The sequence below is a fragment of the Neofelis nebulosa genome, chromosome 6, assembly GCF_028018385.1.
Source record: "Neofelis nebulosa isolate mNeoNeb1 chromosome 6, mNeoNeb1.pri, whole genome shotgun sequence".
Taxonomy (NCBI): Eukaryota; Metazoa; Chordata; class Mammalia; order Carnivora; family Felidae; genus Neofelis; species Neofelis nebulosa.
Genome location: NC_080787.1, coordinates 55,972,874 through 55,985,464, shown reverse-complemented (window position 1 = coordinate 55,985,464; position 12,591 = coordinate 55,972,874). Strand labels below are relative to the sequence as shown.

Genomic DNA, 12,591 nt, shown 5'->3' with positions numbered 1-12,591 from the left:
AATTCCAAACATTTGAAAAGAGTTGGCACAAAACATATGCATTAAATCACTGTAGCTGTTAAACAAAATGTTCTTTAGCTTGGCTAGGATATCCCAAGGTGGTATCAGTCAAGGAAACAATTCTGAACAAGCCAAAAAAAAAAAAAAAAAAGGCATTTGTTAAGCAAGTCGGTAAGTTTCTGGCAAACCCTCCTTTTTGAACTAATTATTATTATTTTTTAACCTTGCATTCGGAGAGGCAGAAATATCACAGCAGTGTCAATACCAGGGCCCACATGGTGAGTCTGTGTCTTCCAAAATAATTACAGAAATTGGATGAGAGAATTTTATTCTACCTTCTAAGGAAAAATGCTGAAGAAGACTTGGTAGATAAAAATGGCAGAGTATCTAAACTGGAAAGACCAAATGTCCTCAACACACTGAAGTCAAGAAACCCAAACTCATCAAGTTGTACACATGAGACATGTACAGTTTTTGTAATCAATAGTACCTCAATATAGCTGTTTTTTTTTCAAGAGAATTTATGAGATGAACTTTCAAGCTATTTAGCACATCCTTTAATTAGATGGTAATTACTAAATACTGGAAACTGCTCGTTTCCTAACTTAAAAATTAATTTTAAAGTGGCACATTTTGCCTAATAGTTTTTCATATGTAACATTTACATACAATGCAAGGATGTCTTTATTCCTCTATCCACCTACCTACCTTCCTATCTACTTATCTATCATCTGCCTCTATTTATTTGTAAATTATGCCAGGTTCTGAGATGTTATAGGAATAGATGTGTATTTCAAAATATCATCTCCATACCTCAAAATACTCATTCTGTTGACCGCTTTTAATGGGCTTGAATCATAGGTGCTTCCTTGAGTAGGAAAAATGTGGATGACTCAGAATGATGGGTCTGGTAATATGCACAGCTGAAAAAATATAATTATTAAATCTTGGTGTGTCCATTTTAGCTCGGTGCTACTCCTTTAATTTAAAAAATACAAAACCTAATAACTGGAGAATGATGCTGCAAAAAACAAGAAAAAAATGACATATTCATCCTCTATCAACTACTTATATATTGATGTTTTTAAAAGTCCTTGACAGGGGCGCCTGGGTGGCTCAGTCAGTTAAGCGTCCGACTTCGGCTCAGGTCATGATCTCGCGGTCCGTGGGTTCCAGCCCTGCGTTGGGCTCTGTGCTGACAGCTCAAAGCCTGGAGACTGTTTCAGATTCTGTGTCTCCCTCTTTCTCTGACCCTCCCCTGTTCATGCTCTCTCTCTCTGTCTCAAAAATAAATAAATGTTAAAAAAAATTAAAAAAAAATAAATAAAATAAAAACACATAGGTTTTGTTCAAGAAAATAAATACGCCATTCACGTCACTGAAAAAAAAATAGTGAACTGAAATGTACTCTAATACATGCCATCATTTCTCTTAAAAGTTATTTAATTCTTTTTGTTAAATTATTTGAGATTTCATGAAAATAAATCTGTTTTTACATCTTACTCTTTAGTTAACCACACTAGATTTTTCTGTCCTTTCTTTGATGATTATAATGTGAAATGTTTCACTGACATAATTTTATAATACAATTATTTCCCTGCTTGTTATTTTATTCCTTATAAGTTATGAAGAAAAAAACTTGTATTTTGTATGTTTTTTTGATAGCTTTTACTCTTGTTTTTGGCAATAGTTTCTTTGTACCTATCTCACATTTGTCATGTTCTAAAGATGTATGTATAAGTTCATAGTTACCACTATCTGTTAAAATCTTTTTTATTTCCTTATTTCTCCAATTTCAGTCAACTAGTGGTTGTTTAGAAATAGGTGTTATAGATTTTTATATCTTTTTTATATTAAAAAAATGTTTTAACATGTATTTATTTTTGAGAAAGAGAGAGACAGAGTGCAAACAGGGGAGGGGCAAAAAGAGAGGGAGACACAGAATCTGAAGCAGGCTCCAGATTCTGAGCTGACAGCACAGAGCCCAACACAGAGTTCGAAGTTACTGACCATGAGATCATGACCTGAGTCGAAGTCGGACACTTAACCAACTGAGCCACCCAGGCACCCTGGTATGATAGATTTTTAAACATCCAACAGCTTGATCCAAACATCTCATAAGCTATTTTACCCACATGAATTGTATCTTCCTTTAGAGAAACAAAAACCTCTTCTACAGAAGTAGTTTTTACAAAAGTCATATTCTTTAAACAAAATCAGTATATTTATTAGCAGTTGGAACACAGTATGACATAATGTGTAGAGAATTAAACTGGAATTCAAGGAGTACTTCTTTCTTCCACATTCACTTTGTAAATGTAGGTCATTTGCTTCTCTCTCCCAGTTTTCTCATATTTCTGTCACAGTGCCAATCACTTGATAAATCAATAAATACTTGCTGACTAAATGGGCGCTTACTAAAAAAGAAGCTAGTGAGAAATGCAACCTACAAGGGTCCATCTTCTAAAACCCTCCTTTCCTCTGTGCTCCTAACCCCTGTCAGGACAGATACATTTGTTTCTGATTTAACATATAAGATTCCTTGTGAGTATACATTTGTAAAACTACACTCACATACTTTTTTAGGCAACTGTGAATTGAGAGAAGAAAAGTGAAATTAAAATTGAAAAGACATTGGTCAATTCCTTTGCTCCAGAATGTGCTTTTGCATACATGCTTCAGTTTCTGCCCCATAAAGTGCTGCTAGCTTTCTCACAGTGTGTGTGTCTGTGTGTGTCCATGTTTTTTTTAACACATAATATACAAAAAGCATTTTGTAAAATCTAGATGTCTATAAATACTAGTTGTGATCACAAGTAATGTGTTGCGATGTTATCAAAAAAAGACTTGATGGGAAGGAAGGGCAACATTTTAAAAAGTGGTTTTCTCTTTTTTCCTTTCCTTACCTCTATCCTCTGTCTATTCCTGAAAAGAAAGGCTTCTGATTGTGAAGTCATGTCCCAGAGAACCATGGCAAGAAGATCTGAGTGAGGGGCTAAGAAAAAGGACTGAATTGAATTGGGAGGGAGAAATTAGTCAAATATGTCAAGTTAGACAAATGATGTAGGTTAGAATAAAGACAAAAACTTTTCAAAAACAAGCTTGAACTCCTTAATCAGTCATGGTAACTTTTTTATAGGCCTTAATATTTTCAATATAAGGACAAAAAAAGAACAGACAAGTAAGATGGATAAAAGGATGGAGAGATTGGGGGAGGTACCCACTTGCTTCTCCTGTCACTCAAAAAGAGTTAGATTAAATCTACAAAATCAGGAGGACTCCTTCATTCTGCTTTGTGATTTGCCTGAACAAGACATTAGCTTCCCCAGATATAGACAGGTGTCTAAGTGTCCTGAGATACAGCTATAAACTTCAATATGGCTGACTAAACCACGATGGCTTATTTTCATAATGTTAACAATGACATTGCATAGAGTTTTTTTTTTAAGTTTATTTATTTATTCTGAGAGAGAGAGAGAGAGAGAGAGAGTGGGAGGGGCAGAGAGGCAGGGACAGAGACAGAATCCCAAGCAGGCTCTGCACTGACAGTGCAGAGCCCAATGTGGGGCTAGAACTAACAAACAGTGAGATTATGACCTGAGCTGAAACCAAGAGTCAGATGCTTAACCGACCGAGCCACCCAGGCACCCCTTCACAGAGATATGTTTTTTTAATTCTCTTTTAACGTTTATTTTTGAGAGGGAGGGGAGGGACAGAGAGAGAGGGAAACACAGTATCTGAAGCAGGTTCCAAGTCCTGAGCTGCCAGCACAGAGCCCCACACGGGGCTCAAACCCACGAACCATGTGATCATGACCTGAGCCAAAGTTAGATGCTTAACCGACTCAGCCACCCAGGCGCCCAGATATTTTTTAAAAGGGACCCTACCAGCTTTAAGTATTTCAAGTTGGTCAATTGTAGGCACCCAAATTTCAAGGAAAAACTCCATTTCTAAATAAACAATCTTAAATGATCATCTTTAGATTCCACTTAATTTACTTGGGGTACAACCAGATTTACCTGTAGTTTAAAATGAGGCATGGTTCCTCTTTGACCAATTTAGAGAAAACAAACAGTCCTTTGCTAAATCAAATCAGGACCAATAATTATGCATAACAATACCCAGCATTTGTAGAGTACCATGCTTTGAAGTTCATGGTTTTCTCAGTGCTTTCAACACACATTATCTCCTTTGATCCTGCCCCCCACCACATGTGGAGGGGAAGTCAGGTATCATTCTATTTTACTGATAAGTGGAACTGAGACTTTAAAGAGTTCAGAACTTGTCAACTTTATCAAGAAGTATTAGGCCAGTCACAACAATCACAAAATTCAGCCATATCAGAACTGGACTTCCAGTCTTTAATTTTGTGTATTAATTTGCTCCTTAAACGACAATCATGACATGTTTGGTACATGGAGGTGAGGATCTGGCTTGCTGTAGATGTCCCAAGTGGTTTTTCTGCTTGCACACTAAGCCTTTGTAGACTTGTCTCCAGACTGTGGCCAGGGAAGTCGTTAAAACACAAATTGAGTCATGTCCCTCCCTCCTAACCCAGAATCTCCAACAGCTGCCGTTTTGCCAAATGCAAATCTATACTTCTCATTCTGACTTATGAAGCCGTCCAGGATCTAGCTTCAAGGACTTTTCTTTTAACTCCTTATGCAAAGGTAGCCACATTTGCTTCTTTCCCAAATGGAAAGAACACCAATGACACTCTATAACCTCAGGCTTTTGTATGCAATGCTCTCCTTCTAGACATGAATACAATTTGTGCTTCCAAATTTGTCCAACTCTGTATGGCTAACCGATTCAGGTCTCTGCTTACTTTCAACTCCTCAGAGAGATTAAATCTAAAGAGCACCCCACCCACACTCACCTTCTATGTTCTTACCGTCTGTATTCCAGGCACATGGAAGCGGGCCTGTCAATAATAACTCTCAGCAAATATATGTTAAATGAAAAAAAGAATAAATAAATGGATGTATCCAGGTGAAAGGGAAGAGATATAGCAAGATTGGGTTTTTATCCATAGTAGGCTGTTTATAAGAAAATATTCATAAGTATAGTAGAGACGTGAGGAACTACCTGCTTTTGAAATTTTTTAGATTTTATTTAAGAAAGAGAAGAGAGCACATGCGTGAGCAGGGGAGAGGGGCAGAGGGAGGGAAGAGAGAGAGAGAGAGAGAGAGAGAGAGAGAGAGAGAGAGAGAATCTCAGTAAGCTCCACATTCAGCACAAGCCTGATCAGAGCTGGTCCTACAAACCCTAGAATCACCATCTGAGCTGAAATCTAGAGTTGGATGCTCACTGAACTGCACCACCCAGGTGCCCCTGCTTTTGAAGCACTTTCTTCCCAGGAGATTTCTCTGTGGTTATTTAGACAGTTAAATTTAGACAGGTTAAAACTCTGGCACTAGAAAAAAATTTAAAGATGAGGATTATATTTCAGAAGATTTTGTTCATATGAAGTAGTGTCTATAACCAAAAGCACCATTTTTCAACATCGGGTCTTCAACACGCTAGCTTGAACTAAAATACTAGTACCATGGTAGCATAGGCATATTGCTTTGCAACACTGGTCACACATTTTATCCAGTGGAAATTGAATTTTAATGATCAGTTTCTTCACTTATTTAAGGTATTCATTTATTTGATCAAGTTCAACTTTACAGTTTAAATTGTAGCATTTCATCCACATATATTTCGTGTAAACGGGCATGTGTTATTTGGAGACAAATATGCAATCTTGCTTAAGTGGATTAAGTCTCATTATACTGATCATATGCAATATCTTAATAGGCAAATGTTTTAGGGGAAAAAATTCATCTTTTCAGCATGCTTGAAAATTTAAGGCTTGTTTTTTTTCTACACGCATGCTTTTCTACTGATCATGTAAAATGGATTTAGAAAAAAAAAAGGCTTTAAAAATGATGACTGTTTCTAACAATAAAAAGAGCTCTAAGTTTCTTGTACCTTCATGGAGGAAGAGAGAACAGAGTATACCATGCTGAGATCATCAGCAGTAAGAGTTAGCAAAGGAAGAAAGTTGAGAGCAGAAAGTTCCTTTGGCTACATTTTCAATGGCCCAGCCCCGGTTCTTAGGTGCCACAGAATTTGGTCTTTCATTTCCTCTGTATCAACCCAACAAATTTTCAGTAACAACTAAGTTTGATTTCAGTGCTTTACAGTCTAGAGACTGCTGTCATAAAAGACTGTCCCATTGGTTCCTCACAATTACCCAGTAAGGCAGGTGTTGATATTTGTATCATTTTTGCAGTCAACAAGCTTGAGTCTCAATGAATGGTATCATCAAAAACCAAAGCAAAGACATTTGACTCAGCAGCTCACTCTTTTTTCCATTAAATCATGCTGTTTCTTTTATTTCTAAGATATAAAATTGCTCTGGTCATTTACCTCGCTATTCTCTCAGGCTTCCTGAGTTCAGAGCAATATTGAATGATGATGCTTCCCTATAATTGTCAGAGACCTCTAGCTATAAAAAACGTATCACAGGGGCGCCTGGGTGGCGCAGTCGGTTAAGCGTCCGACTTCAGCCAGGTCACGATCTCGCGGTCCGTGAGTTCGAGCCCCGCGTCAGGCTCTGGGCTGATGGCTCGGAGCCTGGAGCCTGTTTCCGATTCTGTCTCCCTCTCTCTCTGCCCCTCCCCCGTTCATGCTCTGTCTCTCTCTGTCCCAAAAATAAATAAAAAACGTTGAAAAAAAAATTAAAAAACAAAAACAAAAACAAAAACAAAAACATATCACAACTCTATCTCTGTGAAGTAATATAGCATATCTTGGGAGTTTTTCATGCCTTGCTATGAAGAAAAAAAATAATTAATAAGCAAATCTGCTGCTTTATTTATTTCTTCTCTCATTTTTACATTAGGTTGTATCCCCCTAAGATTTAAGTTCCTAAACAAGAATTGACAGTAATCTCAGGACAATACAGGCTGCTTTTTTCACAGAGTGTAAGGAATGTTGTAGCTGGCTGCCTCTCAGACTGTTGGCACTTTAAAATGTGGCTAGCATACATGATGTGTTTTGGTTTTAATTTAAAGGGATATTATTTTTTCATTCTGTCATTTATAGAAATACAAATTGCAGAAACCCCTGGCATGGGAAATTGTTTCAATATTGTTTTTAATGCTCATTTTCCTACCTGTGAATATTAGTTATCCAAGGTCACCATATCAGAAGACTTCCAGTGCTGAGTCACATCTAATTCTTTTCCCCTTCTGGGTTCACACAAGGCTGAGACTTCCTACCATGTGACTATGTTTGGATAATGGTTTGTAAGAAGAAATGATGAAGCATTTAATTGTTGATGTGAGACCCTTCTGTACTGTTTCCTATGACTCAGCAACTCAGGAGACATCAAGTTCCAGCTGGTGTAGCTGCAAGATACAGAAGCTTTATAGCCAGGGTCCCCATGTGGACGACACCCTGCCAAACTATGTGGGCCATGTAAGCAAGAATGAGAAACTTTTGGGGGTAAGCTGAGATTTGGGGGTTGTTTTGTTGCTGCCTATCTTAATTAAAAACCCTAAGAATTAAAAGAACATAGGAATTGGATTCAGACAATTTGGTTGACATCCAACTTAATAGCTCTGTCAACCTGGATAAGTCCCTTAAATTTGTTGAGTTTCTTAATGCTTCCTTTCTAAAATAGAGACGATAAAAAATATTCTGTATCTACTTGAAAGAGTGACTATGAAGATCAAATTGCATAGTGTACGTTGAGTCACTCTACAATATATATTCATAAATGTGGTGACACAATTTTGATTTCTTTGATATTGTGATTTCCTGATTAAGGGACTTTCTTTTCCTAGTCACCTACATTCCATATCCATAGAAAAAGTAGATAAGAAGACCAAAGTTAGAGTATAGGAATGAACAAGACACCATTCTTTATTTGTTTTAATCTCTTATAGGTATGCTGTGGCTCTGATAATTAAATTCAAGATTTCTTAGAATTAAGTATTCCAGATTCAAGTTCATGACATCCAGCTGTTTCAAATTTGTCTATATGTTTTCCTCTTTACTTTTGAGCATCAGAAAACCAAGACCCTGTCTTCGATTTCTTTTAGCACAACTTGGAGTACGAAGTAAACTATGTGTTCAGAGAGCATCAAACCAGTTTCTCTTATTTCTTACATTCTTTTTTTATGCTTTAAATTATTTACTGAGCACAAAAAATATGGAATGCTTCACGAATCTAAGTGTCATCGTGGCTCAGGGGCCGTGCTAATCTTCTCTGTATTGCCCCAGTTTTGGTATATGTGCTGCCAAAGTGAGCACTAGTTCTTGAATTCCTAAATCAGATTGCCCAGTCCAACAAAACAAAGAGACCAAGAAAACCAGTAGGCATTGACTGGACATCTCCTTTACTCACGAATGGGCAAAACTAAGAAGAGAAACCAACATACAATTAGCTTTCTACATTTTGCACTATGAAATCTGACCACGCTTTGTGTTCTGCCCACATAAAAGATGATGGGAATATGGTGTGACGTGATGTTATCACCTAATCTCTCCATTGAATAAGCAAAGAGTGCAATCATTAGATGTTCTAGGTAATGGCTAAAAGTAGGCTCTCTGAAGCGGCTCCACTGATTACTGAATTACCTTGAGCATGCAGCTTGTTTATACCTGTTTTTCATCTATAAACGTGATATAAAAATAGCACATAACTCACACAGTAGGTTTAAGAGTTAATGGGCCCAAATCCGTGTTTCTTTCTACGGAATACCACATTTAAGTGGAGCAATTATGGTTTATGTCTAAATTGAAATGTAATCTGCTACAAAATTATCCTTCCTTATTTCTGGTAAAAGTCTTTTCTTCTTGTTACTCAAATAGGAGAACTCTATGTGATGTGGGTTTTATTGTTGTTGGTTGGTTGGTTTTTGTTTTTGATGCTGCACCTACATCTCCTTTCAAACCCAACCAGTAGCCAAAACTGGTCAAATATTGTCACAATAGAGTCTCTTCCACTTCCTTTTTGTTGCCATTTCACAAATCCAGGCCCTCATCTTCCCACTGCCTTAATGCTCTGGGCTTTCTACCACACGTTCTGCTATCAGTGACTTTCACCTCGCCCTTGCTAGAGTGGATAGAAGAGCTAGTCTTATATTTCTCTTCAAAGATATAGTTTTGAAAAAATAGACATTTGGGCTCATTTCTACCATTAAGAGTATTAAATTATTTAAGGAAGAAATCATTAAAGTAATGAAGTGGTAGTTTTTTTTTGCCCAATATAGTAAGCCACATATGAATTTATAAGAATAGCAATGTTCCATTTTATATATACTGCATATAAATTGAATGGCCACACATTCATACACACACATATATGTACATATACATATGTATATTTATATATATAATGTGGCATTGTTTTGTGTGTGTATATATATATATGCACAATATACATTTTAATGTCTTCCTTCTTAGAAAGTACAATGATTCTTCACCAACAGATGGGTATCTATGCTAGCATGAAAATGGATGTTAGTCATGAATTCAGATCCAATAAGAAATTCCTGACTTTCAGATTACTATACAATATTTGAAGAAAGCTTTGAAATGGGTATCATATTTTTACGTTGGACATTTGTTATTTGACTTGATGCATGCCCTTTCTGAATTTTATAAGGGCCTCCACAGTACCTACACACACACACACACACACACACACACACACACACACACCACACACTTATAGAAAGCAAACAAGGGGGAGGAATGTGCTTGTCAGCTTCAATTTTGTATAGATAAAAATGCATGAGACAAGGGGATGAAAACGTAGGAGCAAAGGGACAGGAAATGTCAAGCTTGATAGGTTATGCTGAGGGAAAAGACTTACTCTAAAAGTAAGTCCTACCATTTAACCTGCTGGTCTTAATTTGATTTTATATTCAGCAGGAATATTCTATCAGTGATTAAATCTAGATTGTTATTCTATCAAGCTAAGACTTTTGTTGTTCACTGAGCTGAGTATCTCAAAGCTCTTAATCTGTGATTGTCTTTCAGGGAAGTATTTAAAGAATTGTACGAATTTAACTACATAATACACTATCTTGTGGCTTAGTGCTGCCCAAAAGTCTCTGGCGCCTTAAAAGTTATTGTCATTAATATGTTTCCAGGTGAAAAACTCCCCCTTCCCCACAAGCATGACTCTTGAAAATCAACCTCAACCAAATATAAAACAATGCATTCCAAACGCTCTTGTTTTTCCTCATGAGTTGTAAATTGAACACAAATGAGTGAAAAATGGAGATAGTCTGCAGCAGAGTTCCACCGACCCCTTCCATTGTCCCTCAATCATTTTTTCCTTCCCTCAGCCAGGAGAGCTGATTCTTGCTGGTAGCAGCTGTTTTATCAGAGTACCTCATCTGCGAAAGACTGTTCACACCTAATTTTCCTAGCAGCATTTAATTTTAATGTGCTACATTCCCTCTTCTTCCTTGTTCTAACGCTAATCATTAGTATCTCTGTTGTTAACCCACTCCAGGGATGGCATGCAGTGAGCCAACATTCCACTTTTCTGTGCCCACAGCACATATAATCAATAGCCACATTCTTTCCTACTAAGTCTAGACATCTCTGGAATTCTTACCTCATTGAACTTCAGATAGTCTTCAACAGTCAATTATGGCTAAAACCCACTTGCTACTCTTGGTTACTCATTCTCTTTAAGACACATGTGTTATAAAAGTTCAGAAGTAATGATGGATCTCAAATTTATTTTTTTAAGTTATCCTTATTAAGTTAACTACATATGTATATATATATATATATATATATATATAATTATCATACAGGCTCATTCTTATGACAGGCATTGACTCTTCATGTTTACTCAAAAATATTATGAAATGAATTGAATATTATGAAATGAATATTATGAAATGGATAATCATGATATTAAGGATGGATATATATACATATATATAATGATATTAAGGATACATATATTATGATATTAAGGAGATATATATATATATGCACCTGTATTTATGGCTATTAAAAACATATATATATGTTTTTAATAGCCATAAATACAGGTGCAAAAAGTAACAACTTATTCAGTCTACAGGAAAAAAAAAAAAAAACTACCAGAGTACAGCTTTAAGGCAACATGCTTTATTTTATGTTTCCCAAATGGGTTGTACTTAGCTTGATTATAACACTTGCCACATTGCTTTCTAATTGCTTCCTTTCCTGTTTCACTGACTAGCTCCTTAGAAGCAGGAGAGCCTCACTTCTCTTTGTATTGTCAGCACACTATTCAATTTTTCCACATAATAATGGTGTGACAACTGTTTATATAATAAATAACTGATTGAATAATATATTTTTTAACCAGTAGTCTTATATTACTCTGCTGTCATGAAATTAATTCTATTCTTAGCACTTTGATAGCATTTTAATTTTCTAATCCCAGTGAAATTTTGTGCAATGCCTATTTTCAAATGTATATTTGACCTTAGGAAAATCACCCCCCCACTTTGTTTTTTTTTATTACAATATTACAGAAATTGACCTGTGCTCATTCTTTAAGCAGTCAATTTATTGCTAGTAATTAGTTTAAATTGTGAAATTAGTGTTTAATAGCTATAATCCTTAAACTGTAAAAGTAATTATATTGACGTAGGAGGCTGTAAAGGTTATCATACTCACACAACAATGTGAACTTGAAAGTATCTTTGAAGGAGTTCAAAACCAATTTCAAATTAATTAAATCATCTTTGAGCCTTCTGAGCAGTGTTTAGAACTTGAATTTTTAATAAAATAAATATTTTAAATAGATTACATTCACTCTTCTCTTTACAACCCAAATATATTTCCATAACAGAAAAAATCTGAAAAGTCAGAATCTTATAAAAGGTGAATTACTATTTATTATCAATAATACTATAAAATTGCTTACAGATCATCCATAAAGGCATAGATTTCTTGACCTTATCAAAGTAGAGATTTTTAGATGCATAAAATGCTGACATACCATTAGATATATTATAGACTATCCCTTAAACCTTGTTGATTAATGGTATGGTGCTAGTTGCTTCGGGTAACCCCACCCCTTCTGAATCCTCAGCTTAAACTCACCCTTTGGAATTTTATTTTGCATTATGAAATCGAGCTAGCACTAGTCCTTTCCAGTTTCCCCTAGCACCTAGGCTTGGTTAAATCCTGATGGTTATGATTAAACTCTACTTGCGTCTGAACTCTGTTTGACACTTTAAACAGGTTTTGAAACATTTGTAAGGGTTAATCAAATGAAGACATGGTAGCATGAAACTCCATGATGGGTCAAGCAAAATACATGTGGGTTAGCATTATGAAAATACAAAGTGAGGGAAAAGGGCTAAAACTAGATGTGGGTAAGGAGATTAATGAGTTAAAGTTGAAGAGAACTTGTTCACAAAGACAACTCGTGTGGGAGTCTGAATGCCCTCTTGCAGGCGAAGTGGAGTGATTGAAGAATATTGGCTAAGAAAGATGCATGACACTGATGGGCACCTCAAGGATGTATTTAAGAGCCAAAGAGTGGAATGAGGAAAACCTGGGAAGCATCTA

General features: G+C 36.1%; 1 non-coding gene across 1 annotated transcript; it reads right to left on the bottom strand.

The window, feature by feature from the left end:
- Window positions 1–8,200: 8,200 nt before the first annotated feature.
- Window positions 8,201–8,307, bottom strand: LOC131515552 (U6 spliceosomal RNA). The gene has a single exon (XR_009263623.1). It is a non-coding gene; the product is annotated as a U6 spliceosomal RNA (small nuclear RNA).
- Window positions 8,308–12,591: the final 4,284 nt, after the last annotated feature.